General features: G+C 37.4%; 1 protein-coding gene across 2 annotated transcripts in view; it reads right to left on the bottom strand.

The window, feature by feature from the left end:
• TANK (TRAF family member associated NFKB activator) overlaps window positions 1-3917 on the bottom strand; it is an 88424-nt gene extending 84507 nt beyond the window's left edge. For both annotated transcript variants that reach the window (XM_032355729.1, XM_032355733.1), the window contains exon 1: window positions 3777-3917. The gene's annotated coding sequence lies outside the window, so the exon portion shown is untranslated. The remainder of the gene's footprint in view (window positions 1-3776) is intronic.
• Window positions 3918-13904: the final 9987 nt, after the last annotated feature.

Below are 13904 nucleotides of genomic sequence, written 5' to 3'. Positions count from 1 at the left end.
GATCTCGGGGTCCAGAGATCAAGCCCCACATCAGGCTCCCTGCTCAGTGGGGAGTCTGCTTGAGATTCTCTCTCCCTCTCCTTTAGCCCCCTTCCCCCCTTAAATAGATGAATCTCAAAAGAGAAAATGCAGGTAAAGATAAAAGCAAAAACTACTAAAAAAAGAGCTGATCATAAAATGATAAATCCAAGGGATAAATTCTCTGACATGTTCAATCAGGAAAAAAAAAGAGAGAGAAAACATTAACGAACAAAATTATTGGTGAAAAAGTTTATCCACATAGTTATGGAGATGATAAAAAAAAGTACAAGAGAATGCTGTGTATGCTAATACCTTTGAAAAATTTGATGAAAAAGATCATTTATAAACCACCTTAACTGGGTGGAAAAAACAGCATTAAACCCAACTAGATCAATAACAATAGAAAATATTGGAAAGCTTTTAAAGAATTACTTCCAAAAGTGGGTGCCAAGGATAAACAGTGTGAAGATTTGCTCTTTAAACATTTCAAGGAGCAGATAACTCTCATTAAACTTTTTAGAACATGGAAAACTTTGGTGTTTTTAATCAAAAAATAAAAATACAAAGTAATTTCACTTGTGAAAATGAAAGCAAAAGATCTCAACAATTTACAGATTTCTTTTAACGTACATTTTCTTAATATAAATTGGTGTAAGATTAATTAATTTGGCACACATTTTGCATACTGCTGTTGATTATAACACAATTGTGGCTTGCAGCTAGCACAGTCATCATAGGGGGAAAGCTTTTTTGCACAAAGCATAGGAATAGCTGCTTTGTTTGAGTATCTGGTTGCTCTGCCTGGATAGGGTTCCTTGGCTATGCCACATTATTTTCATTCTTTTCTGCTAATTTGAGTTGTGAACTGAATTGGGAAGCCAAAATAATAGAGAAGAGACATCTAAGCATGTGGATTAAAGAGAGAATGAGGAAATGTGTAGGTTTGGCTTGGTTCATTTTGATCAACCGATTTATTATTTTAACTAGAGCAATAACTAAATATATTTTATAATTATAAACCTACCTTTATTATGGAGGAATGATTTTTGATAACATTGAATTTTTTTTTTAAGATTTTATTCATTTATTCGACAGAGAGAGAAATCACAAGTAGGCAGAGAGGCAGGCAGAGAGAGAGGGAGAAGCAGGCTCCCCGCTGAGCAGAGAGCCTGATGCAGACCTTGATACCAGCACCCTGAGATCATGACCTGAGCTGAGGACAGAGGCTTAACCAACTCAGCCACCCAGGCGCCCCCTATAACATTGAATTTTTTTAAATAAGGCAACTACTGCATTGTGTAATAGCAGAGCACTATATTCCTTAAAGTACAAAAACCTTACAGTTATCTCTAATAACACCAAAAAGACATTGAATATAGTAATGTGATATGATTTGTAAAACAGTATGAGAAGTGGATTTTGTAGTTATTTGTATTTTATGATAAATATGTTTATCTCAAACCAACAGCCATCATCATTCTTAATGTTAACCACTAGGGAAATTCCCACTGAGATCAGAACAAGACAAGGTTAACTTCTGTCTCCTCTGTTATTAAACACTGTTTTAGGAGTTTTGGTGAGAAAAAAAAAAAAAAGAGGAGAAAAATTGTATTTTTCTTAACTAGGAATCACATGTGGATTACCTAAAGTAACTTGGAACAAATAAAGGATCAACATAATAGCTGGATACAAGATAAAAATATGAAATAAAGAACTTTTCTAAATGCTAGCAGTAATTGGTTAGAAAATACAGTGGAAAGAACGTCCCTATCCAAAAAAACATCCCCAGCCCTATACACAAAGAAGATAAAATATATTGAGGTATATTTTATAATAAATATAAATAAAATACATTGAAATATATTTTATAATAAATGAATAACTTATGGTATTTCCCGGGGTTTTAATACGTGGAGAGAAAAAAAATTTGTGCAGATAGGAAGGTTCTTTACTGTAAGGATGATCATTTCCCTCTAATTAGTGTGTAAGTTCCATGGAATTCCAACTAGAACTTTCTGAGCAGAATTTAACAAATTGATTTAAAATTTTCCACTTGGCCATCTCTTTCATTGTCACAAGTGTTCAAAAGAAATAAACACTTCTTTATGTGTTTCTGTGTGCTTTGGGGCCCAAAGTAGCTGCTTGGAGGAACCTCCATCAGGTTGGACCTAGTCTACAGCCCCATGTCCCCTGCTGCATGGAAGTAGACAAATGTGTGCATGGGTGGACGTGCATCCTGGAAGGAAGGAGGGGCATGGGGTGGGAGAGTGAGGAAAGGGAGATCTTGGAATGGCTTCTAAGCTTCTATGAATGACTTTGCTGGTCTGTGACCTTGGCCAAGTCATCTTCCTTTTTTCCCCATCACTACGCACTTCGGCAAAGACATCTCAAAATGTTATTTCAGTATTGTACGAAGGCAGAGCAGCAGTCACAGAGAGTCAGAAAAAAAAAAAAGAAGAAGAAGAAGAAGAAGCAGTATGAACTCAAGTTTGAGCCCTGGCTTCGCCACTTACTAGCTGGAAGATTCTGTTACTGTCTTTCTCCAACAGACATTCAATAAACAGCAGCTATGTTGATAATGGTTTTTGCTGTTTAGTCTTTTCAAACTATCAACTTTTCTTAGGATTATTGTTTTTTTTTTTTTTTTAAAGATTTTATTTATTTACTTGACAGAGAAAGACCACACACACAGTGAGAGAGAGAACACAAGCAGGAGGAGTGGGAGAGGGAGAGGGAGAAGCAAGCTCCTGCTGAGTAGGGAACCATGTCCTAGTACCCTGGGATCATGACTTGAGCTGAAGGCAGAGGCATGATGACTGAGCCACCCCTCTTAGGATTATTCTTGAGAAAATACTACATAATCTTTAGGATTCTTTTTTTTTTTTTTTAAAGATTTTATTTATTCATTTGACAGAGATCACAAGTGGGCAGAGAAGCAGTCAGAGAGAGGAGGAAGCAGGGTCCCTGCTGAGCAGAGAGCCCAATGTGGGGCTCGATCCCAGGACCCTGGGATCATGATCTGAGCCGAAAGCAGAGGCTTTAATCCACTGAGCCACCCAGGCGCCGCAGCATTCATTTTTGATTGTGAAAATAAAGGCCAATTTGTGCAAATAAGACTGGATTACTATAATGGCCAAAGTTTAAATGTTCTAAGATAGGAAACGCAATGTTGTCTGTAAGGTTAATATTTTACTCTAAAAAATATTCATTTACGTGTGTTTCTTAGGAGATGAAAAAATACTAACCTTGAGTTAATTTTTGAAGGGACACACTGGATCAGGCCAGAATTGATCTTTAAAAATTTAGTTCCCCCAAAGTGTAAATATATATAGTATTAGTTTACTGTTCAACCTAGTAAGCTACATACAACTTAATTATGCCAAATACATATCTTTTTAAGTCTTACATTATGTTATAAAAACCAGTTATTGGAGAAAGCTCATATATTCCAGATATAAATTTAAAAAATTATTTCAAGTAGAGACATAAATTTGATCTTAAAAGTTGGGAAGAATGTAAAAAGATCACAGTTTTTAAAAATTTTCTTTAGTCTTGGTTAGGGACTCCACCTTTTAAGGGCCAAATTTCCAATTATGACAACAAATACAAAGACATTATCGAATCATGTCATAAATTACTCACTTTGTAATTGATGCAAAGAGTAGAACAAATCTGCAATGCTTTAGTCTAAGACATGCCCGCCACCTTGCTAGGTTGAGAATTAAATTGATAGGAACAACTAAAACTTTGGTTACCTCTTCTCCAGGTTATCAGTCTTCCTTCATAGACTAGTGCTCTTGAAAGAAGTGGTCAGTTACGAAGTCTAGAAGCTTTATCTGCAGGCTCTAGCAATGTTGCCCAAACCGTCCTGAGCTCTCCCTTGTGTTGCACTGGGAACTTCCACTGAGAAATCCCCTAAATTGAAGACTTCCTTATTTGTAGCTCTCAACAGCCAATCGTGGCAAGATATTGAAATGAAGCAAAGACTACCAGAAAATGTTCTGTAAACCACCCGTGCCTGTAGCTCTGACTTCCTTTTGAATCAAAGATTCTTTTCGTGAAGAGTTAAGGCATCAGAAATTGTAAACACAAAAATATTCTTGGATTAAGCATATTTTCATGTAAGAAAATGTTAAAGTCTGTTTGAAAATTTTCTTTTTTTAGCTTTAAAGAAGGCACTGTTTTTTGTTTTTTTTTTTAAACCTGAGCAGTGTATTTATAAACAGCAGGCAAAGACTAGATTTGAGTGAGGTTGCCTTTGCTTTAAGGCCTACAGAGGTCACTAAGAAGAAGCCTAGTAATGATGAAGCCTGTACTGGATTCCAGAGCATGGTCCCGGAGACTATGAAGAAAAATGAAGCCAGAAAGGCTCCTAAGACAGCTTTCTCCTTGGGAAATAAGGTGCCCTGTTTGTATGGCTGAGGGCATGTGTGTTCCAGCACGCAGGGAAAATGTTTCACAAATGCATCCATTCTTCTCAGGCTACTTGGAGCAAAACATGCTAATGGAAGGCAGCATATGCACCGCAGACACTTGTCTTTGTTATAAAATTTTAGAGCTGGAAATGTCCTGAGACCCCATATGTTCCATTTCTTTTTTATTACAGATGAGGAAACAGGAGAGGGTAGACGTTCAAAGTCATTAAGTTAGAGGCAGCTGAGTCTTTTGAATCCAAGTGCATTCTTTTTCTTTTCTTTCTTTTTTTTTTTTTTTTACTGTACCACACTCTTAGCACACCAAGTTGCTGGACAGGAAAATGACTGTACAACAACAACAACAAAAGATGGAAAGCCTGTTCAATTCCTGCGTTTTACAGACGAGGACTTTGAGACTTCACCCGAAGTTCCACTGTTAGAAGGACTAGAATTTCAAGCTTCTGATTCTCAGTCTGGTTTTCTACTTTCACGTACCGTTCTCTCTTAAATTAGATGTTAAGTAAGCCTGAGATATTTCTACTCATGATGAAATTGTTCTGTGAAAAGAAAATACGTTTTAGGGCATCTAAAAAGATGAAATAAGCATGTAATGAAAAACATTCCATTTACTCATCTAATATAGAGTGAAGTATTAATTTCTTTCAGCACTTGTGTTTTACAACTCTCTTACCGAGAGCGAACTTTAAACTTTCTTATATGCAATGGATAAGTAAAACCTATCTAATACTGTAAATAGAGCAAAATAAAACAAAAAGTGGAAGGAAAATTTTCTTCTCCAGAATTTATATTTTGGGGGCACCTGGGTGGCTCAGTCGTTAAGTGTCTGCCTTCAGCCCAGGTCACTATCCCAGGATCCTGGGATTGAGCACCACATCGGACTCCCTCCTCTGCGGGAAGCTTACTTCTCCCTCTCCCACTCCCTCTGCTTGTGCTCCCTCTCTTGCTGTGTCTCTTTCTGTCAAATAAAAAGAACAAAATCTTAAAAAAATTTTTTTAATTAAAAAAAAAGAATTTATATTTTTGCATGAGTGTAATTTCATAAACACAGCATTTTTTTTTTTTAAAGCAGTGTGTTGGCTTAACTGGGAAATGCCCCTTCGGTCTCTCCATTCTATGCCCTTTCCCTCTTCTATTTGCTTTGGCATGTGCGTTTGGCTGATGCCCAAGCTCCAGCAGATCTGGCTTGTCCTGGGAATTTGGTCTCAACCTGGTAGGGTGCTGGTTGCAGGACGGTCTTGAGGCAAGATGGAGAAGCTATAGTTAGAGATGCTTTTTGAGGGAATTCTGTCCGAGTGCATGGAATTTAAAACCTGTGCCATGGAGCATTTCTGGCTCTAGACAAAACATGTGAGACAGATGGAAGTTTTTATCTTTGTTGTCTCTGGCAGTTCCTTTTCCTATTCCCTCCCCCTCCTTTTTTCCTCTCAGAGTCATAAACCACGTGACCAGGCAGATTGAAATACGGTTATTACTGTGGGGGAGGAAGGAGCAAAATGGCACCAAGCCAGATGACAAAGACTAGGGTACAATGACCAAGGCAGGAGGAGATGGGAGGGTGATCCAAATCCAAACTAGAGAAAGAGAGGCAAAAGTCAGGTTCCCATTTAGGCAGAGGTGAATGGCCAAGGAGTTCCTAATCAAGTAAGGAAGCTATCATCACCACCTTAGGACAGCAGGGTTCTCAGGGGCAGATCCCCAAGGCTCCCCTAAGAAGAATCCCGGGAAAGCAGAGTATCCTCTGGGGACGGTACCTGGTGAAGAAGGTCAGGACTCAGGACGCCTGGGTGGCTCAGTTGGTTAAGCAGCTGCCTCCGGCTCAGGTCATGATCCCAGGCTCCTGGAATGGAGCCCCGAGTCCGGCTCCTTGCTCGGCAAGGAGCCTGCTTCTCCCTCTGCCTCTGCCTGCCATTCTGTCTGCCTGTGCTTGCTCTCTCTCCCTCTCTCTGACAAATATATAAAATCTTTAAAAAAAAAAAAAGAAGGTCAGGGCTCTTCATTGCTAACTGGGATTCAGGGATAGGCTCTCTCCTCCATGAGAGGCCACAGATACTTGCAACTCTGAAGCTAGAAGCTGGCTCACCAGCTGGGCTGCTTGGGTTAGGTGTCCCATCGAGGAACTTGGTTCAGATGATCACATGGGAAACTTCAGGGTGGATCCTTGGTCCAGGCATAATATGTGTGGAAGCAGCAGAATTTTCTAGCCTCTACTTATTGGCGGGCTAAAGCTCTACAGTTTTATTAGCCCATGGCCAAAGCAGGGCTGGACTCTGCAGGGATAATGGATATTCTTTTTCTGCTAACACTGAAATCTCTGTAAACTGCACTGGAGGGAGTAGTTAGTATCACTAATTTGCAACTTAATATAAATTTATGTCAAAGTACTGCTTCTCTGGTGGGGATATTTGCATTTTATATCTTAGAGAGTTGTAGAGTTGAAGGTGTCCCCGTTTAATGGAATTTCTGGCCATAATGAATGGGGAAAGGAAATGTGGTTGAAGTAGGAAGAGTTAGGGAAAGGGAAATAGCCTTAGTCTTTACAGTTCCTATACTTAGGGTGTAGCCTCAGTTAATGACTGGCCTTATATGAGTAAGGATATATAGTTAGCATGCTTGCTCAATTATTTATTCAACAAATATTTATTATCTATTATGTGTTAGGTTCTGTGCTGGATATAGGGATTATTAAAAGGCTTTTTCTTGACCTTAAGGAGCTCATGACCTTAAGGAAGAGACAGGTAGGCAAACAGCGTTTTCCTGTTCCCAATACCAAAGGTAAAACCGGAGATACAAGGTGCTTGTGGGCCGAAAGGCAGTCCCCAGAGCCTGAGCAACTCAGGAAGAGCTGCCTAGATATCCAGGGTTTGAACAAGCAAAGGACCAAGTGTTAAAAACATACTTTATGCCTTTCTACTTTGATTTCTTTTGGGCTAAACTTGTGACTTTTTGCTTGTTTCCAAAGCTTTATAAGTAAAATTTCTCAGAAAATCTTAATTTGCTTTTTAATGCTGTAGAGGATTATTTATAGTCTTGATGATAGACACTGTTTTAGTGTTCCTGGTATTTTTCCTTAAAAAATAAATGTGTGGGGTACATAGATAGACTGTGCAGTTAATAAGTACCTCAGACCTGTTATTTTTGAGAATAGGAATAAAAGTAGAGCTGTGGCTTCCCAGTATTCTGTCCTCCTCATCTTACAATGTCTATATATTTTTGATTATCAAAATAAAGAGGACACTTAGTGATGTATGATAAAAAGATTGATAGAACTAAAATCCAAAAATATTTGGAAACTCAACTTACAGGCCAGTGCCAACATGTACTTTAATAGTAGTGGGCGCCTGGGTGGCTCAGTTGGTTAAGCATCTACCTTCAGCTCAGATCATGATCCTGGAGTCCCAGGATGGAGTCCCACGTCAGGGTCCCTGCTGAGCAGGGAGTCTCCTTCTCCCGCTGACCTCTCCCCTCTCATGCTCTCTCTCTCTCTCTCTCAAATAAATAAATAAAATCTAAAAAAAAAGTAGTAGTTATAAAGTTGTCTAATTACTAATGCCACTCCTACCACCATCCTAGAAACAAACAAACAAACAAACAAACAACCAAAAAAACAGGAAAAGTGGCCTGAGCCCAGAAAGGAGATGATGAGATGCAGCTTAGTAGAAGTCATACAAACACAGCTTAAGAGTTTTATTTGAGGTAGTAATCTGGGGATGCTAAAAAGCTCCAAAATGAATAGGACTTTGGGATGTTCTTGAGAATAAGGGGAATGCTAGTCTTGCTTTCATTTCTAACTTTCTAGGTACCACTCTTTAAGATGATCATAGACAAACTAGTTGCAAAATACTCATCCATATTACATGTATATGATTGCAGGAATGGAGGACGTTTAGTTTTAAGAAAATGAGAACAAAATGACAGTGTTCAAATATCAATTAAATTCTTCTCTGTAGCTCCAAGGTAGACCTGAGACTAGTTAAGTAGGAACTACGAGAAAAACAAATTTTGACTCACTATAGAAACATCAATACTCCAATAGTGAGAAGATGAGATAGATCACCTTGGGAGGTAATGAGTTCCCAATTACTGGGAAAAATCAAGCATAAGATGAATGACCACTGCTTGGGAATCCTGCAAGGGCATTAAAGTCTCAGATTAGATAATAATGGCTAATAACTACATAACATTTACTGTGGGCCTGGCACAATTCTAAGTACTTTGCATGTATTATTTCACTTAATTCTGGTAGGTACCCTATGAGGAGAGTGCTCTCTTATAGAAAAAAGATAAAGACATAAAGGAGTCAACTAATTTAATCAAGTGCACATAGCTTAATAAATGGAAATAGGCATTTGTCTCCAAAGTCTATGCTTTTAACAACTTTACTATAGCACAGCCGGGATGCCCATTATAGGACCCTTCATTTAATACAGATCCTCTCATTCGCTGATAATATGGAATTTTAGAGGCGGTTAAAAAGAAGTTCAGATGTTTTCCCTACCAAGTCTTATCTCTTCTTATGCCCAATTTTGCAAGCTTTTACAGACTGACAAGAAGTTAATGAACTGGGAATATACCATCTCTAATCCCTGCTCCACATGGCCTAATTTGGCTTTAGGATAGGGTTGTGGGAGTGATGTAATCAGAGACAACACGATGATGGGAAAGGAAAAGAAGGTCAATGTAGAAGGTGGGTTCTTGCTGAGAAGTGGAGGAGAGAATTAGACTTGATGCCTTTTCTTCAGGGATAATTTTGAAAAATAGGGCAGACTTAGAGAAGACGGAATATCATTAGTTAAGATAGATGACACTGCACATTTTGTTTGTGAAGATTTACTTATCTTTCAGTTTTTTCCCTTTCTAATCTGTTATGTATAGTTGAGTGAGTTGCACATAAACAAACCTCATGGTACTTACTACAGGGTACATGGTGAACTATCTAATTCTCCACTGAAAATCTCTGTAAGTTGACAAAATTTCATCAGGGAATAAAGTCACCTCACCAAAAAAAGGTCTGTTTCAGGTATTATGTATTCAACTTTCTCTTTTAGTGGCCAAGGTAGCAATACATATAGTTTATTGCCAAATGGCCCTTTTATTTTGATCTATGTACTGGGATTCCTCCTGTCCAAGTTAATAAGAACCACTAACCAAAAGAATGAGTCTCACAGGCATTTCTTGCTCTAAACTGAGAAACCCAGACAAATGGTTTAGATATCGGAATAAAGAAAATAAAAATTACTTGACTCCTTCACAGAGATCCAAAATTTATAAATGGTAGAAAACAAATTTGCATTATAGGAAACATATTTCTTCTGGATTTATGAATTCATGAAATTAAAATTTCTGTGAGATGCTTAAGGTCATCAATACTTTTCTATGCAAACACACACAGTACAGTAATTTAGTCCAGATATAATTTCTAATATTAGCAGGATTAATAATTCATACTCCTAATTCTCTTGAGGAGATTAAAAAAAACCACGTTAGCCCATCTATAAACTCTAAGACACAGTGACAACAAGACAGAAATTACAGAGAAGAGAGGAAAAGACAAAAAGAATAATCTGTAAACTCCACGTTTTTCTGTGGCTTTAATAATATAAGTCAGACTTTCAAAGATATTTGCCCTTTGGAGATATTTAGCTTGACTCAAGGGGGACACTGAGAGGCTTAACTAGTTGAAGCTCACAGAAAGATTTCAAGGTTCCTTGTGTGTTATTTATTCTTTGGTTTACCAATTACCTTTTAATTTATCATATTTGGAGGGATGCCAGAGCTGTGATGAAAGAGTCAATAAACATGGTTCTAAGGAAAAGCACAAGCTATTGTTTGAGTGGGAAAGGCTGAAGTAGTGTCAGCAGTGTAGATGTAACTGTGTGTGTGTGTGTACATGCTATTCTTTAGATAATCTGGTTGAATCCCTTCACTTCAAAGAGGAAGGAACTGAGACTCAAACAGGTTGATGTTCTCAATATCAAGCAGCTGATTGACACTGTTAGCAGCGTTCTCCGGCATTGGAGAACCTAGCTCCAAAGTACTTCATCATCTCTGACCGTAATTTGAGGATGCCATAAAGGTTAGAAAGTGGAGTGAGGTGAGTAGAGAACTGTTTCTAATCACTCCATTTGTATGTGCTTTGTTTCTTTTGTCATTGGGATTCAGGCTTTAAAATAGTGTTTGAATGGGGGAAAAAATCTTAGAACACTTCTTTCCCATGTCATTTATTTATTATTCATTATTATTATCATTCATTTATTCATTAATCCTTTATTCATCCATTGCTCTATGCTGATCACTTCTGGGGAGAGGTTACCACAGAACTAAGCTCTTTGTTTAGCACATCAGACGAATTGAAAATCACCTCTTTGTTGAGAGGCAATGTGCCAGAAGGGTTAGCATATTGTTATCTGAACCATATTAACTAGGTTTTAAATCCCGATTCCATTCTTGAATAGCTTCTTGTCTTAATCTTATGGTAGTTTTGAAGATCCAATGGGTGAGTATATGTAAAGCATTTAAAACACTGAGCACATGGTAAGGCTATGTAAGATGTTTTTTTGTCATATTCTTTACTCCTTGCCATATTTTTATTCACTATCTCTGTAAAATCATAATGTGAATATATTCAAGGATTACAGGAAGATTTGACAGAGGGAAATTAAATTATTTAAGCAAGATATTTTGGTTCATTTATGCAACATCCATATTGCTTTTTCCTATTCCCCCTTACACCTTATGTGCTATTTGGGAAGCTAACTCCATACCTGATACATGGGTAAGCTAAAATCGGGGTGAATCCCAGTACTCTTGTTTGGAAGACAGAGCTCACTTTTTCACCAAGAGTGAACGAAGATGCACTACACTTACTATGGTTGGCAGCCACCTAACTCTACAAAAAGTTTCAGCCTTAGGAAAACCAGCACCAGTGGGTAGCCAGAAAGAGTGATAGACAAAAATGAGTCTTTAATGATATTGCTGAGTCACCAGATCAATCAATTTTGAAGCACCCTTTACCTTCTGACTTTGCTATTACGTAATCCCCGAAGTCCTTTTTTATTAAGCTAGTTTGAGGTGGATTTTCTGTTACTAGCAAGTGAAATCCTCTTGCCATACTAATCAATATAGTAAAAAAGAAGTTATGAATGATAGTAATAACCACAAAGAAATAGCCTTTTGGAGAAGTTGCTACTTGGCCAACATTGTCCTAGGTACTGACCTTTATAACAAATTCCTGCCACAGGTATTATGATTCTTTTTCTCTGTCATTCAAAATTTGGAATTCTGAATACCGTGTGCAAAATAACACAACTGTGAATCTTACATTTCCAACATGGCCTGTGGCCTACTTTTTGCTAATATTTTTGCAGAAACTAATGTGTAAAACCTAATTAAATCACAAAACTCCCAGAAGAAAACATAGGTGGTAAGTTCATTGATATAGGTCTTGATGAATTTTTGGACTTGATACTAAAAGCAAAGGAAACAAAAGCAAAAATAAACAAGTGAAACTACATTAAACTAAAAAGTCTCTGCACAGCAAAGGAAACCATCAACAAAATGAAAAGGCAACTTACTGAATAGGAGAAAATATTTGCACATACAATATCTGAGAAGAGGTTAATATCCAAAATACATTAAAAATACATAAACTTCAATGACACAAACAAAAAACAGTCTGATAAAAAAAAAAAAAAGTGGGCAGAACATCTGAATAATCGTTTTTCCAAAGAAGACATACAGATTGCCAACAGGACATGAAAAAGCTACTCAACACTACTCATCGTCAGGGAAATGCAAATCAAAACCACCAAATCCCTTCATATCTGTTAGCATGGCTATTTTCAAAAGACAAAAAATAACAAGTGTTGGGGAGGATGTGGAGTAAAGGGAACACTCATGCACAGATAGTGGGGATTTAAATTGGTGGAGCCCCTATGGAAAAGTTTCCCCAAAAAGTTAAAACTACCCTGTGATCCTCAATTCCACTTCTGGGTATTTATTTAAAAGAAAGAAAGGAAGAAAGGAAAAAAGAAAGAAAGAAACTCGAAAAGATATCTGTGCCTTTATATTCATTGCAGTATTATTTACAATAGCTGAGATATGGAAACAATCTAAGTATCCATCAATAGATAAATGTATAAAGAAGATGTGGTGCATAGAATAGTTTTGAGCCATAAAAATGAATGGAGTGGCTCAGTTGGTTAAGCATCTGCTTTCAGCTTGGGTCATGATCCCAGGATCCTGGATGGAGCCCTGTGTTTTGCTCCCTGCTCAGTGGGGAGTCTGTTTCTCCCTCTCCCTTTGTGGATCTCCCTGCTTGTGCTGTCTCTCTCTGTCAAATAAATAAATAAAATCTTAAAAAAAAAAAAAAAAGAAGAATGAAAGCTTGCCATTTGCAATAACATGGATGGACCTCAAGGGCATTATACTAATGAAATAAGTCAGACAGAGGCAAATTCTGTATGATCTCACTTATATGTGGAACCTAAAAAACAAACAATCAAACAAAACCCTAAAACCAAAACACCAAAGAAACAAACAAACAAATTTTATTGTTATCTATATCTGTTGATATAGATAACAGATTGGTGGATACCAACTGGGGGTTAGGGTTGGGTGAAGTGGGTGAATGGGGTCAGAAAATACAAACTTTTAGTTATAAAATAAGTAAATCATGGAGAAGTATTATATAACACAGGGACTATAGTTAATAATACTGTATTGCATATTTGAAAGTTGCTGAGGAAGTAGATCCTAAAAGTTCTCATTACAAGAAAAAAATTGTAAGTATGTATGGTGATGAATATTTACTAGACTTATGGTGATCATTTTGCAATATGTACAAATATTGAATCATTATGTTGTACACCTGAATCTAATATAATGTTATATGTAAATTATGCCTCAACTTAGAAAGCCTCCTCTTCCCTATTCCCCTAGATAATTTTTCCCCCCAGATGATTTTTTAAACTAAATACAGATGACATTCATTTTTTAAAAAATATTTAATTTATTTATTTGACAGAGAGAGAGAGAGAGAGAGAGCGATCACAAGTAGGCAGAGAGGCAGGCAGAGAGAGAGGGGGAAGCAGGCTCCCAGCTGAGCAGAGACCCCGATGTGGGGCTCGATCCCAGGACCCTGGGATCATGACCTGAGCCAAAGGCAGAGGCTTAACCCATTGAGCCACCCAGGTGCCCAGATGACATTCATTTAAGCACAATACTGAAACTTGACAGTTGATTAAGATTCTTATATATATCTATGTTTGAATTTTTATTTTATTTTATATTATTTTATTTGTAGGTTTAATATGAGAATCTATTGTTCTTGGATTTAAATGTTTACTGCTTCTCCCCCCATCTTATTTATTATAACCAAGATATAAGCCTCATTTGCAATAGATTACTCTGGCAGAAAGCCAAACTATCTCTCTGGTTGTTTGTATTTTT

This window comes from Mustela erminea, chromosome 8 (assembly GCF_009829155.1).
Source record: "Mustela erminea isolate mMusErm1 chromosome 8, mMusErm1.Pri, whole genome shotgun sequence".
Taxonomy (NCBI): Eukaryota; Metazoa; Chordata; class Mammalia; order Carnivora; family Mustelidae; genus Mustela; species Mustela erminea.
The sequence above is the reverse complement of the archived record's forward strand: the minus strand, read 5'-3'. Positions and strand labels throughout refer to the sequence as shown.